Source organism: Macaca thibetana, chromosome 11 (assembly GCF_024542745.1).
Source record: "Macaca thibetana thibetana isolate TM-01 chromosome 11, ASM2454274v1, whole genome shotgun sequence".
NCBI classification, from domain to species: Eukaryota; Metazoa; Chordata; class Mammalia; order Primates; family Cercopithecidae; genus Macaca; species Macaca thibetana.
This window is the reverse complement of record NC_065588.1, coordinates 102,405,782-102,418,020: the sequence shown is the minus strand read 5'-3', so window position 1 is coordinate 102,418,020 and position 12,239 is coordinate 102,405,782.

The window sequence follows — 12,239 nt, the reverse complement described above, 5'->3', positions numbered from 1 at the left end:
ATTGCCTTCACAAAGGCATGGAGTTTTGAGAGAACAATGCGCAGCAAGGGTGGTCAGACATCTGGTGTGGTTGCAGGATCAGTGTCCACATGCAGAGTGGAGCTGAGCTGTAGACATGGGCAGGGCCGGGTCCCACAGGGTCTTGAGGGCCAACCCAAAGAGCTTGGAGTTTATCCTGACAGATTGAAAGCTGCCAAAGGATTTTGAGTGGGGGTGTGTCATTGTCAGATTCATATGATTTATGGATCATTTTGGTTGAGTATGAGGAGTGGATTAGATTAGGGGAAGGTTGGAGGCAAGGGTAATAGGTAGGAGGGTGTTACATAGTCCAGATAACGGGTAAGAACTTGAATCATTTGTTTAGCCTGAAGATGGCAGCAGATACTGTCAGTGCCCTGCCCTTCCCCCTTCATGCCTGAGGCACCCTGGGGCAGGGACAAGCACCTGGAGCACTGCCTGCTGGCCTGTTCTTGGTTGCCCAAGGGCAGGTCTGAAGTGCCTGGGCATTAACACTTGGGAGCATCCTTAGCCAACAGCCAATGCTGAAGGATAAAGCCTCAGCCTCCTCGGACCCCAGGGCACAACTCTGAAGCATATTCTGTGCCATCTCTCTGATGTCCTCAGGGCACTGAACCTCAGTTGCCCATAGTGGTAACCTGGTCATTGCAGAACCCTTCCTATAGCAGCTTCCTCCCCTTCCATTCTCACTTTCTTACTCTCTTCTTAGTGTGTCTGGGATCACCTACCAAAATAAGCCACTTATATTCATATTCTTGTCTTGGGGTCTACTTCTGGAGGATTCTAGCTTAAGACATTGTCTGAGTCCATTCAGGCTGCTATAACAGAATACCATAGACTGGGAAGCTGATAAACAACAGAAATTTATTTCTCACAGTTCTAGAGGCTGGGAAGTCCAAGATCAAGGTGCTGGCTGATCCAGTGTCTGATGATTGCCCACATTCCTGTTCACAGATGACGTCTTCTCTCTATGTCTTCACCTGGTAGAAGGGGCCAAAACATTCCCTTGGGCCTATTTTAGAAGACACGGATCCCATTCATGAAGCCTCTGACCTCATAACTTAATCACCTGCCAGAGGCCCTGCCTCCTAATACCATCACGTTTTGGTGGTTAGGATTTCAACATGTGAATTTTGGGAGGGACACAAACATTCAGACCACAGCAGATGCTGCTTCTCAAATACACCATACACATTCCTGTTTTAGGACTTTTGCATTTGCTGTCTCTGGCTCATTCTTCCCCTAGGTTTCCAGAAGATTCACTCTTTTATCTCTTCAGATCTTTACTGAGCTATCACCTTGATTATCAGTCAGGTTGGGTTGCTTTATGCTGAAGTAACAAATAGGCCCTTAATTTCATTGGCTTAACTACAAAAGATGTATTTGTCTTCATGCTACATGCCCTTTGTGGTATGCAGGGCTGCTCTGCTCCACAGAGTCACTTGGGACTGAGGCTGATGGAAGCTCCATTGCATCACAGATTCCACAATCACCACAGCATAATAGGGACCATGGAGAAGTGATACTCATCACTTTTGCTTATATAGGCTGGAGCAAGTCAGTGGCTGCACCTGGTAGGCAGCAGAGAAGTGCAATCCTACCTTAAGAACAGGAGGCAGTGAGCTGGAAATATTTGGACAACAACCCCAGTGACAATTCCCACATCACAGGAGAGTTGGTTCTGATACTCTGTTGAAAAATGGAACCTCATAGGTGCTGGTTGTGCTCAGTGCCGTGAACTGGGTGCTGGTTACATGGGTATTAGTCCATTTTCACACTGCTATAAAGAACTACCCAAGACTAGGTAATTTATACAGAAAAGAGGTTTAATTGACTCACAGTTCTACATGGCCGGGGAGGCCTCAGGAAACTTACCATCATGGCAGAAGGCAAAGGGGAAGCAGCATGGCAGCAGGCAAGAGAGAGAGAGAGCGAGGGGGGAACTGCCAAACTTTTTAAAAGCATCAGATTTCATGAGAACTCACTCATTATCATGAGAGCAGCATGGGGGAAATGGCCCCCAGGATCCAATCATCTCCCACGAAGTCCCTCCCTTGACATGCAGGGATTACAGTTCTAGATGAGATTTGGGTGGGGACACAGAGCCAAACTATTTCAGGTATGTTCACTTTGAGAAAATCTGTTACACTTATGGTTTGATCACTTTCCTTACATGTATGATACTTCAATGAAAAGTTTAAAAAGTGCACTTCTGCACTTGCTATGCCTTTTCCTACCTTATTTTTCTCCATAGCACTTATCACCGTTGAACCTACCACGTATTGTACTCCATTCTGCTTGTCTTTTCCAGTGGAATGTAAGCTCTATGAAGAGAAGACATTTTCAAGGTTTTTTTTTTCTTTTCCATCCAGCCTTTCCCTGCTGTTTGACCAGCATCTGGCATAGAGGAGGCACTCAATATATATATGTATTAAATAAATGAATACTTGGAACCAGATGTGATATTCAAAGTATTTCATAACTAGAAGGTACAGACATGATCCAGTTGGGATGGATGCTCATTGTAAACAATTGGTACAGCCTTTTGGGCAAACTGGTTGAATATTAGCCCTGGCTGAGACACTAAATGCTGCAGTTAGAAATCTTATACTCTCCCTTTAACAGTGTATTAAGCATGTTCAGTGAACAGGCATTGCCAAAGTGAAGGTCTCTGTTACTGTAGCTATAATTTGCAGAAGGAAGGGGAACTCACACCTCCTGAGCATTTAATCTTGTGCCAAGTCTTGGGCTGGCCCTTTTATGACTATTATTTAATTTAACTTCATGGCTGATGTTGTTTTATTTCAAAATAAACTCAAATTGCATACACCAGCATTCTTTTTCCTCTGGGGCTCTCCTTCCCTCTCTATTTGCCCACTTTAGCCATGCACCTGGCAGGTAAAAAGGCACTCCTGAGACCTCAGTGGTTGATTAAAACCAGGTTAGGAAAAGTGGCTTCCATGTGCTTCTGACTGGGACCAGACCTCCAGCAAAACCATGAAAGGTCACACCAAGAGAGCCAAAAAGACCTCTTTTTCTATCTGTTTCCACACCTCATCTTTTCCTATCACATGTGACACCTAGAAGGCTTTACACTGAAGCCGCCTGGTTGGCGCAGGGGTTCATAAATAATGGCCTAGAAGCAGTTATTCTTTCAACTCATTATTATTGTTTTATTGAAGTAGTGGCTCGAGAATGCTAACTCTGCATTTTATGGATTTTGGCTTGCTTCAAGACCAGGCCTCTGGGTCTGGCTTGGAAAATAACTTTAGAGTGAACCTCACACACTACCCACTCAGTCCCTTTTTAATTAATTCACTGGACTCCCCATGAAACTTCAGGAGTTAGTCCAAGAACTCTGTGGGACTTGGGTTCCATTATCCTTTAAAAAAAATGGTTCTTGGTGATGATGGCCCCAGAAAAGAATAGAGTCTTCAGAATCAGGAAGTTGTAACAACTCTTACTTGGGGAGCATGATTTCATTTTCATATTATTTGCAGGGTGTTAGAGCTGAAAATAAATTGATTATCTAATTCAGTCAGTCAATTGACAAATTATTATTGAACATCTCTCCCTGTAGCAGGCACTGGATGTGGAGCTAGGGATGCAGCAGCAAACATAAAGATGATGCCTTTATTCCATCATTCATCCAGCAATTATTTACTGAGCACATACTGAAGGCTAGATCCTGTGCTGGGTGCAGAGAAAGCAGAGAATGATATGGTATAATCTCTGCCTTATAATCTAGTGGTTAAGAACATGAGCCCGAGAGTCAGATGTGGGTTCAAATCCCAGATCTACCCACTAGTAGCTGGGTGACCTTGGGCAAGTTAATCCAACTCTTGGAGTTTTAGTTTCCATGTCTGTAAAACAGAGATAGATAATAGTAGTACCTATCTTATGGGGCTATTGACTTTGGAATAGTATTTAGTAAATGTTCAGTAAATGATAGCTAGTTATTATTATTAATAATACTATGAATAATCTAGTCAGATAGACAAATAGACCAAATTTCACAATGTGATAAAATCTATAATGTACGAAGCATCATGGAAACATAGAGAACAATACATTCTTTTAATGGAACAAGGAAAGGTGACTGGGTGCGGCGACTCATGCCTGTAAGCTGAGCACTTTGGGAGGCTGAGGCGGGTGGATTACTTGAGGCTAGGAGACCAGCCTGACCAACATGGTGAAACCCTGTCTCTAATTAATTTATGAAAATACAAAAATTAGCTAGGTGTGGTGGTGGGTCTTTGTAGTCTGAGCTGCTAGGGAGGCTGAGGCAGGAGAATCGCTTGAGCCCAGGAGGCTGAGGCTGCAGTGAGCTGAGATTGTGCCATTGAACTCCAGCCTGGGCGACAGAGCAAGACTCCATCTCAAAAAAAAAAAAAAAGGCTTCACAGAAAAGGGATTTTCAGGGCTGGCGGTGGAGGATGGGTAGGAGGAACTGGGGAAGGGTAGCCTTTTCTTTTCCAGATGAGGAAGGCTTCTGAGAATCATTTGGGAAAATCCCTGGCATTGAAGTGCTTAGTGACCGGTGCACGACTCATGCCTCAAGGATCTGAAGGAGAGAGACTGAAAATTCTCCTGGCAGCCTTGAGCTTTCTCAAGCAGGCACTTTATGGGGGGCTAAGGTCATCCTAGGGACTCAGCCTTGAGCTGTTAGAAACTATGTTGGTGTTTAAGCCTTTTAATGTGGGTGGGGGGAAAGGGGGGTGTCCAAAATCATTTGTGCTGAGAGTCTGTAGTTCTATGGGCCAAGGCTGAGGTCTAATTGAAGAGAGGATTCAGAGGAGCTTGGTTAAAGTTTGGCCAAGGAAGGAAACTTCGTTGAGGGGCAAAGTGACCCCAACAGTGTCTAGGATAGACTGCTGGTTCTCTTCCTGGCCTTCTGGCTGAGATCAAGTGTAGGATAGAATGCTGGAAGGGAGGCTAGGTCAGCTGGAGGAGGCATGGCCTATGTCAGGGAATCCCAGGTGGCCAATTTCATCAATGGCAGAAGGGAGTGGAGAGGAAGCCTTCATGGGAGAGAGAACCAGCACTTGGACAACTTCCATGACTGGGGACATTCAATGAGTACAGATGGCCCTGGCTCTGTACGACCTTCTCACCTTCCTTACCTCTCCCATCCCTCCTTCCTGCTCCTTGGGCCTCTTGCCCTGGCCCTAGAGGAGCCTAAAGAAACACAGTGAATGAGGGAGGAGGGCAAAAACCGGTAAAGAAACCCACACAATCTCCTTCTCCCCTGCAGCTTCTGAGCAAGAGCCAGTCCTAAGCTAAAAAGTGGGGAAGACGTTTTAATTGGTTGATATTGCAACCTTACCATTAGAATGAATGAAACTTTATACATTATCCAAAACTGAGGCATCCTTTAATGCCTGAGTGACCGCAATGGCTATAGGATCCATCTAAGATATGTAAGATATGTGGAGAATACAAAGAGAGAGAAGGTTTGAAGGAACAGTGATGAGAAAATACAATTGCTTTTGCTGATCCCAGTTCATTGAGTAAGCTGTTTACAATCTTTAAAAATGTTCTTCTTTTCTGCTGGACTTTAAGCTCTATGAGGGTAAGAAGCCATGATTCTCAGCACCAAGCACCATGTGCAGCTCATAGTAGCTGCTCAATAGATATTTGTTTAATTGCACTGAGTTGAGTTGAAGGGCAAGAATTGGGTGAATGTGATGCCATGTCTAGCAATTTAGTGAGCGAGAGAGAAACCACACCTTTACCCCATTTAGGATTCCAGTGGAAGATGCATGATCTGATGGCAAGAGCACCACACAGCAAGCCCCAGGTTCTAGTCCAGTCTCTGCTGTCAATAGGCTGGTTACCTTAGGCACGTTAATAGAATTGCCTGTGCTTCAGTGTTTTGGTCTGGAAAATTGAAGAGGTCGGTTGGATTGGTAAGTGGATTCCAAACAGAGCTGTATATGAGAATCAGACGGGAAACTCTGTAAACACCAATTCCTGGGCCTACTTCCATCCATCTGATTCAGTGTCTAGAGTAGGTCCCAAAATCTGTAGTATTTAGAGTTTCCTAGATAAATCTGATGCACAAGTCAGTTAAGGAACCACTGGTTAAGATGCTTTATAAGGGCTGCTCAAACTTTGAAGGGTCCAAATTGCTTTCCTTGTCTGAAAATGAGAATAATGTTAGTATCTGCCCCATAGGGTTCGTGTCAGGATTAGGTTGGGAGATGCTTGTGAAGGGTTGAGGGCAGCTTCTGGCACCTGCTACCCACTCAGGAAATAGTATCCCATAAATTATAGAAATAAATGTTTGCCAATAGAGTCGAACTGTCAACTTTAAAATTGGTTTTAAACCCACAAATAGAATGTCAAATCTTTTCTTATTTTTGTTGTATTTTCTTACACATTTCTAGTCTGGGCCATGTTCTTTTTCCTTCTCATGTGTTTGTAATTATTTTCTTTCAAATGTTTTCTTGTCCCATTCCACCCCCATCCCACGCTTGCAGTTGTGTTTCCCCTTATATTAAAATCATGAACATTTCTTACCAGTTTTCTAGTTCTCGAGGCAAACTTCCACAAGTACTCGTGCCCCAATGTCCCTGAAATGAAGTGCCTTAGAAAGTCCCTGGCGCGCAAGACAAACTTTCTGTAAGTTGCACAGCAAGTCAAACAAGGACTTGGGTCAGTGGGTAACCGTGCTTCCGTGGTCAAGGCCCTCTGGACAGAAGGGTGGCTGCTGTCCTGGCAAATGTTGATCTTGGTCATGCTCTGCTTCTCGGCTGGTTTGCATTGCATCTTGACTTGGCCAAAGCCACACATTTTGTGCTGGGCCAGCAGTTGTGAAATCCTCGGCAGATCCAAGTGATATTGTATGTCTATTTTTAGCTGTGTGTCCTTGGGCCCACAGAGAATGGGGGTTCTGTGGTATTTCGCTGCCTCTCTCAGGCATTGCTGTCAGGGAGCTGACCTCATTTTTCACTCACCATCAGTAATTGACTGCAAAGCCATCTCTGGACTTCTCTAGAACCATCTCAGACTTTCTCCCCACACCCTCCCGTTAAGGAGCAGCAAGTACATTGCCTGGCTTGTTGGAGGGGAGAAGAAATTGATGCTGGCCTAAGGCACCGCTCCAGTACATTTCTCTGTAATGCAAAGAATATGCCAAAGACCAGTATATCTGAAATCCCTGCAGGTCCCTGCTTTTGATGAGCTGCTAAGCAAGGGGAAAATTAGAATAGGAGAGTGAGGTTGGGTGGCTTATTGCAAGTTTGTCAAACTCAGCACAAGGCAAGTTGTGGAAAATGTGTCTCTCACTCACTTCCTCTGTTCTCACCTGCCCCTTTACTTACCACCATTGTAGTACTTAGCAGATTGAACTGTTAGTTGCATGTGAATTTTGTTTGCATTTCCTAGCAGATTATAAATGACTATGGCCCAGGCACATGGTGGGAACTCAGACAATATTTATTGAGTGAATTTTGAATAAGCTGCATGAGGGCTGGGTCTTGTTTACCATTTATTTCCAGTTTCACATGAGACTTGGTGATGGTAGGTGCTCTGTAATATTTGTGAATGAATGAATTTCAGCATCTGTGGCTTTGGATGTGGTGTGGCAGATGTGGTTTGAAATGCTAGCTCGACAATTGTATGCCCCAAATTAATCTGAGCCTCACTTTCATCATCTGTGTAATGGAGATAATAGTATTTATCATGTAGTGCTATCTTTAGCATTGGAGGAGCTAATGTGCTAGGTAATGAAGCAATTAGGTAAAGAGAGACTTTTAAGAGAATCAGTGGTGACTGGGGAGAAAGGAAAACAGAGACATAGGAACAGAGGCAAAGATATAATGAAGGCCAGTGAAGAGAATATAATTTATCCACTTCCCTCAACTAGCAGCTGGTAGCCTAGCGCATCCTCTCTTCTGAATCGGAGACACAGCAGTCCAGCTGGGAAGACTGGAGAAGGTTCCTACCTGGTTCCAACATTCCGCATGGGGCACATAGGGTCCCCTTAACTCTATTAAGGGAGCTTTTGCTAAAAGTGGTTCTGGGATGGGATGCAGGTCACTGAGTCCAGTGGAATCCCAGAATGTTGAGAAGCTGAGCACAGATCCAGATGCCCTGCCCCCATCAGTTCTGCTTGCACCAAGGTAAATGGGTTGTTTAGACAGTGACCGCTCCAAAATTCTTAGCATCTATAATCAGTTTACACACTTAGTGTTTGAAATATGTTATATAAAATATTTGAATGATCAAAAGGGGTAGAGCATGGAGAGAAACATGTAACTTGAGAAATATTTTTAAAAAATGTCTACTTACCCAGAAAAATGTGTATAATAAAGATGACATATGTATCAAAACTCTCAGCATCTCATTCCTTCTAGATATTCAATAGCCATTACTTTTTCTTCTCTGTGGGATTAAAAGCTGGTAAAAACATAACAAGACAAATCAGAATGAAAGGAAAGAGTCCCAAATTCCCAATTCCAAATCCAAATCAATAACTCTAAAAACATTGCAGTATTGTAATTTCTTGTGCTTGCTTCCAAGGCTCTGTTCAATCACCCGGAACCAAATGTCTCTTCTTGCTGGTGCCTGAAGAGAAACAAGCTCAAATAATGATTCCGGAGAACTTTTGCTTTTGCCCTGACCGTCAGCCAGCTCTCTGTGCTAGGAAACATATTGCTCGAGTGAATTGAAGAGGACAAACAGAGGACAACCATGAACAATCTTTCCTTACTTGCCAAAGTGAAACTGTAGGGGAGCAGCCTGGGGTGCAGGGAAGAACCCTGGACTGCAAGGCAACTGCCTTTGCTCTGCCACTGGCAACCCTGTGTGATTGTGAGTGATTTACTTAACTCATCCTGGCCTCGGTTTTCCCATCTGTCAAATGAGATGCTTGAACCAAATTACTTCTAAAGCCTTGGCAGTGGATCATATTATTGTTTTCAGTTAGCCACTACCCTTCTTGTAAGAGGATTGTACATTACTGCTCATGGCCACATAACTTTCAGTGCTTCACATTGATATTGGGTTTGGCCACGGACTTGCTTTGGTCAGTGGACTGTGGGCAGATGGGACAGAGCCACCATTCAGCAGAAGCTTTAAGAGCCATTGTGTGGTTCAGATACTGTTCCGTTACTTTCTGCCATGAGACTAAGATAGGAGCTGCTCCCCAGCCTGCATCTTGGAATGCAGTAGACATCTGGAGTGGAGTCACAGAGCCAGACCCAACCTGCAGCCAACATGCAATGTGAGCGAAAAATAAGCCTTTGTTGTAAGCCATTGGAAGCTTGGGACTGTTTGTTACCGCAGCCTTACCTAAGGAAAATGGACTTGTACTTCTCCAAATTTGAAGTTCTGGGTCTTCCTGCTTCTACTGCAGGATTTCCCTGATCGTTCCTCTCCCAGCAGAGGGCATGCTCTTTCTAAAACCAGACGTGATTGGGCCCAGTCCAGCGGTGATCTGGCCTAGCTGTATCCAGAGGTGCAGTAGCATCAGGGCCTCATCTTTCTTCATCTCTTGACTCTGCTATGTTTGATTTCATTCTCAGCCTTTATATGGTAGCAAGATAGCTACTTTCTCTAGGCTTAAGCCCTTCTAGGTACAATCCAGCCTAAAAGAAAAAAAACCATCTTTTCATCAATAGTGCCCATACAAATCCCAAGATTTACTCTGGTTGAACCAGCTTGAGTGAATATCCGTCCTGGAAACACTCCCTATAGTCAGAGGATAGAATTATTCTGATGGAGTTACTTCTAAGCCAATCACTGTGGCTTCAGGAATTCTGTGCTCTGATTGGTTGGGTCTGGGTCACATGTCCCTCCTTCCTACCTCTAATTGTTGTAGAGAGGTAGTTCTCTAAAAGAAATCTGCACTACTATTGCCAGAAGAAAGGGAGTGGAAATGAGCAGTTTGGTTAGGGAAATCAGCAAATGAGCCCTACACTGATTATGTCACTTGGATACAAACTTAAAACAACACACACACGCACAATTTTCAAGATCGAATCCCAACTCTTATTTACTTTGCTGACTCAAGTCTTTCCCCACCTCCAGTAAATCCTTCCCTCTTGGCCAACTTTACTCCCTCAGAAGTCAAAAGATGCCTGGGCTAGCGTTCCCTGAGGAACAATGAAGGCATGCCAACATAGGGTTAGGAAAATTGTGGCATAAGTGTTTTGGTTCACTAACACATTTTAGCACACACATTAAAAGTTCAGTGTTTATATCATCTCATTTGATGATTAGGGTCCAGTCTGAATCTGGGGCCCTCTGTGATGGCGAGGCCGGTGCTGAATGGGTTTCCAGCCACACTCCCAGGCCCCTCAACTTCCTTCAACTTAAGAGGCCCTCTGCAGCCACAACAATTACAGCGTCTGCAAAGCATGTGCTTTTACAAATGCTATTCCCTCGCCTGAAATGCCATCCTCTTATCCCTTTCCTTTGCCTGGTTTATTTCATGCCCTTTAATCTCAAGCAAACAGTCATTCAAAAGACTGTGCTTGGATCCCCTCGTTCATGGGCCTTTAATCTTTTTGTGTCTTGAACTACATTGTAACAAAATTGAATTAGTGGTATAGTAATACATGTGCTTCATTATTAATGCATTATATAACAATACCCAGCAGCAGGTCTAATAACTGCCATAGTTTTCATGTAATAATGCACTTCAATGCTATTTCAAGGTTTCTGCCACCAATGAAATACGATATGACAATAGCTGCGATTACAGTTTGTGGCAAAGTCACAGGTACTATTAATATCACGGAGGTTTCTTGCCTACATTCATAATAGAAGAGTGTGTTTCGTTTCGCTTAGAGGTTAGCAAACATTAAGACAATCTTTTTCTCTTCCGTGTTCAAGGAGCCCCTAAATTCTATCTACACTCTGTAGATTAATAACTCTGCTCTAGTATGACTTAGATAGATGTCCTTGATCTAGGATCTGGGAGCATTCTGTGTATGTCTCTGTATGGTGACTCATACATTCTATTCTCTCAAAGCTGGACTGAGGCAAACAGGCACCCTAAGCCAGTGGATAACCTACCTGTCCATCATCCACCTGCAGGAAGTGTTGGGGTGGTGGAGGAGAATGGAAAGGAGTTTAAATCTCCCGGCAACCCTGAGCCTCAGATCTACTCTCAGCTCAGTTCAGTGCTAGCCCAAACAGACATACTTCATCCAATAAAATACCCCACCCTCCTGAGATGCAATCCAGTCTTTCTAAATGGCACTTTCCTAAGCTTAATCCTTGGAGGTCCAGTATTAGAGAAAGTGTCAGAAGCTTCTTTCTTCTAAAGCACTCTCTCAGTATTCAAAAAATCTTCCCTTAGAAACCCAATGCCCACTTTTCCTTCCTGATTAGAGGACTGGACTGGGGAGGGAATAACATACAAAAACCTGTCATGATTTTTCTTCATTGTCTTTGTTACAAATGTTTTATCACCTAGAACAATTGCTTAGTGGGCTCTCTCCCTTAATCTGGTGTAACAGCCATCACCAATGTATTCACTATTTCTCCTCTGACTGGATGCATGTGGCATGGATCATCGACCCCCAAATGAACACCTGCTGCCTATATTTTTTAGGTGAAAAGATGCATATTCCATCCACCGGAGGAGAACTAATAAATACTACCAGTTCTCCTAGAGCTCCAGGTCCTAGGGCATGTTAGATACTCAATATTTTGGGAAGAAAAACCTCTATGAAAAAGCAATGGTTAATGAAAGTGAAGATCTGAAGAATGAAAACCTGAAATACTTGATTCTTGCTCAGGCATAAGGCTTTCTCATTCAAGCATTTCATTTCATAGAATCAGTCTTTCCTCTTATGCCCTCTCCTGCTCTTTCACTCAATACCGTGTCCTAATGAAGTGGTTTTGTTTTATAATCTGGAACCAGGAAATGACACGGACCGTAGACCCCCAAATGAACACCTGCTGCCTGTATATTTTTTTTTGGGTGAAAGGATTGGCCCAGACTCTGTGAAGGGATGGAGAAAAAATTCATTTCACAACCTCAGAGTGAAGAGAATACGGGTTTTCATATATTTTCTTTTTACCACCCCAAACTTAAAAAACAAAAAGGCCATGCAGCTTGTTTATGCTTTTATCCATGGGCACTTTTACTCCGGCACTGGGATCCTCCAGCCCAATGATGTAGCAGTTTGGTTCAGATTTCATTTGGCAGCTTTTTTGGCGTGCCATTTTTGTTCCAGGCGGTCTATCGGTTTCTTTTCGGAGCC